The sequence below is a fragment of the Chrysochloris asiatica genome, unplaced genomic scaffold (assembly GCF_000296735.1).
Source record: "Chrysochloris asiatica unplaced genomic scaffold, ChrAsi1.0 scaffold00363, whole genome shotgun sequence".
Taxonomy (NCBI): domain Eukaryota; kingdom Metazoa; phylum Chordata; class Mammalia; order Afrosoricida; family Chrysochloridae; genus Chrysochloris; species Chrysochloris asiatica.
The window spans coordinates 1301920-1305686 of NW_006408881.1; the positions used below are offsets into that span (position 1 = coordinate 1301920).

The 3767-nt window shown below is 38.4% G+C and overlaps 1 pseudogene; it reads left to right on the forward strand.

The window, feature by feature from the left end:
• LOC102822681 overlaps positions 1-478 on the forward strand; it is a 5809-nt pseudogene extending 5331 nt beyond the window's left edge.
• The last annotated feature ends 3289 nt before the right edge of the window (positions 479-3767 follow it).

A 3767-nucleotide genomic window follows, 5' to 3' on the forward strand; every position in this document is an offset into this window, starting at 1 on the left:
GGAAGATCGTAGAAGAATTGATGCCTTTGAATTGTGGTGTTGGAGGAGAATACTGAAAGCGCCATGGACTGCCAAAAGAACCAATAGATCTGTTTTGGAAGAAGTGCAGCCAGAGTGCTCCTTGGAGGCCAGGATGACTAAGCTTCGTCTCTTGTACTTTGGTCATATTGTCAGGAGAGAACAGTTGCTGGAGAAGGATGTCATGCTGGGTAAGATGGAGGGTCAGAGAAAAAGAGGAAGACCCTCAACGAGATGGATCGGCTAGGTGACATCATTGATGGCATCGAGTGTGGCAGCGGTAGTGAGGTTGGCCCAGGATCGGACATTATTTCGTTCTGCTTTGCATGGGGTCGCTATGAGTCGGTTCCGACTCGATGGCACCTGACAACAACAACAATTCTAAACAAAAGAGAAAGAGAATCTGGAAGAGATCTTCCTCAAAAATATACTGTCTGAAAAACAGAATGCAGAATGGTAACAACTGCTTTGGCTAATTTTAAAGACTTTCAAATATAAGAAAATTATTTAAAATTGTGCAAGTACTTACCATAAAAGACTAACTTTGATTTTTATAAATGAGCATGAATCCATAAGCCTCTGCCTAAAATTATTTGTAAAACAAAGTGAATGAATGATAAAAAAAAAAAATTAATAACAATGGCCAAAGACCAGAAGAGTTGTAGGATGATATCAAAAATATCATACAGAAAGAAAGCAAAAGGTCATCAAGAAGAGGAAAAAGGAAAAAACCAAAATGGATGCCAAAAGAAGCTAAAAACTTGCTCTCCAAAATAGAGTTGCTAAAGCAAATGGAAGAAGTGAAGAGGTAAAAGAGTTGAATAGAAAATTTCAAAGGACAGCTTGAGAAGACAAAGTCAAATACTATAATGAAACCTGGAGTTGGAAAACCAAAAGGAAAGAATATATGCAACATTTCTCAAGCTGAAAGAAACTAAAGAAAAAATTCAAGCCTCAACTTGAAATACTTAAGGATTCTAAAAATATTGAAAGATACAGAGAGCAACAAAAGAAGATGGAAGGAATACACAGTCACTGTGCCAATAGAAAAGGTCAATGTTCAACCATTTCAAGAAGAAACATATGATCAAGAACGATTGATACTGAAGGAAGAAGTCCAAGGTGCACGGAAAGCATTAGCAAAGAACAATGTTCCAGGAATGAATGGAATACAAATTGAGATCTTTCAACAAATTGATGGAGCACTGAAGGCACTCACTCATCTAAGTCAAGAAATTTGAGAGACAGCTACCTAGCTATCTGATTGGAAGAGATTCATATTTGTGCCTATTTCAAAGAGAGGAAACCCAACAGAATGTGGAAATCATCGGACAATGTTATTAATATCACATGCAAATAAAATTCTGCTAAGGATAATTCAAAAGCAGTTGCAGCACATTGAAAGGGTACTGCCAGAGGTTCAAGTAGGTCTCAGACAAGAATGTGAAATGAGGACATAGAACATCCGATGGGTCTTGGCTAAAAACAGAGAACACCAGAAAGATGTTTGTGCTTATTGACTACACAAAGGTTTTTGATCATGTGGATCATGACAAGTTATGGAGAACACTGGGGAGAATGACTATTCTGGAATACTTAATTATGCTCATGAGGAACCCGTACATAGAACAAGAGGCATCTGTTCGAACAGAACAAGGGGACACCGAATAGTTCAAAATTTGGAAAGGATTGCCCCAGGGTTGTATTCTTTCACCACACTTATTCATTCTGTATGCTGAACAAATAATCCAAGAAGCTGGATTATATGAAGAAAAATATGGCATCAGGATCAGAGAAAGACTCATTAACAACCTGTGATTTGCAGAGTATACAATCTTGCTTGCTGAAAGTCAAGAGCACTTAAAATACTTATTGATGAATATCAAAGACCACAGCCTTCGGTATGGGTTGCATCTTAATGTCAAGAAAACAAAAATTCTCACCACTGGACCAATAAACAACATCCATATAAATGGAGAAAAGATTGAAGTTGTCAAGGGCTTCATTTTGCTCAGATCAACCATCAACACTCATAAAAGCAGCAGTCAAGAAATCAAATAACGTAATGCATTAGGCAAATCTGCTGCACAAGACCTCTTTAAAGTGTTGAAGAGCAAAGATGTCAGTTTGAGGACTAATGTGCACCTGATCCAAGTCATGGTATTTTCAATAACCTCATACACATGTGACATTTGGGCAGTGGATAAGGAAGACTGTAGTTATGGTTTTGGAGGAGAATAATGAAAGTAACATGGACTGCCAAAAGAACGAACCAATCTGTGTTGGAAGAAATGTAGTCAGAATGCTCCTTAGAAGCCAGGATGGCCAAACTTCATATCTCATACTTCAGACATATTATCAGGAGGGACCAATCTCAGGAGAAGGATATCATGTTTGGTAAAGTGAAGGGTGGTAGAAAAAGAGGAAGACCACCAACAAGATGGATTGGCATAGTGGCAGCAGCAATGGGCTCAAGCATTAGGTTTGCATAGGACCAGACAGTGTTTCATTCTGTTGTACATAAGGTCACTGTGAGTTGATACTGACTTGACAGCACCTAACAACAGCATTTATAAAGCAAAACAAAATAGACTAGATGTAATGTAATGTAATGCAATGCTTCTCAAGTTTAAATGTGCCTATGAGCTCTGGTAGCGTAGTGGTTACGAATCGGGCTGTGAACCTTAAGGTCAGCGGTTCGAAACTACCAGCTGCTCCGCGGGAGAAAGATGAGGCTTTCTACTCCCGTAAAGATTTACACCCTCGGAAACCCTTTACAGGGTCGCTATGGGTCGGAACCGACTCGACGGCACTTAACAACATGATCATCTGGGTATCATGTTATATAATGCAGGTTCTACAATATCACTCCTAGTTGTATGCCCTTAAAATTGAAAACATGAGTTCAAATAAAAACTTGTATATGAATATTCATTGCACATTTTTTTCCTACATTTACCATAGCTAAAGTATAGAACAACACAAATTTTCATCAAAGAACGAATGAATAAGCAAAATGTAGCATATCCATACCATGGAGCATTATTTATCCATAAAAAGAAATGAAATTCTGATATATGCAACAATATGGATGAACGCAGAAAATACAATGCTAAATGAAGAAAAGCCAATAATAAAACATCACATATTCTATGATTCCATTCATATGTAATATCCAGAATAGGCAAATTTATAGACAGAAATCAGATTAATGGCTGCCAGGGACTGGGGAGAGGGGAGTAAAAACTTTCTAAAACTTTTTACTATTGAGTTGATTCCAGCTCATGGAAATCCCAGGTGTTATAGAGTATGAAATGGTCAAGATTGTGTATCAACTTGGCTGGGCAATAATGCTCAGTGGTTTGATATTTATAATGTAATTTGGCAGTTATGCAATGATGCAGTCATCCCCTATGATGAGATCTGATATAATGTAATACTTCCATGATGAAGTTTGCTATGAACAGTCAATCAATTGCAAGGGAGTTTCCTCGGGGTGGGGGTGGGGGGAGGGGGAGGTGGCCCGCATCCAAAATACATATATATGGATTCTAGCAAAACTTTCTGACTTTTTACTCAATCTGTCTTATTATCATCTGACCTCTGGTTCTTTGGACTTGAGCTTGAGCCTGTGTATTGTCTGCAGATTTTATGATTCATTAGCCTCTGTAGCCTATGACCCATCAACCTGCTGTCCATCTTTCATTTCTCAGCCTTCACACCCAGCAGCCTGTCATCTGATCTGCCAA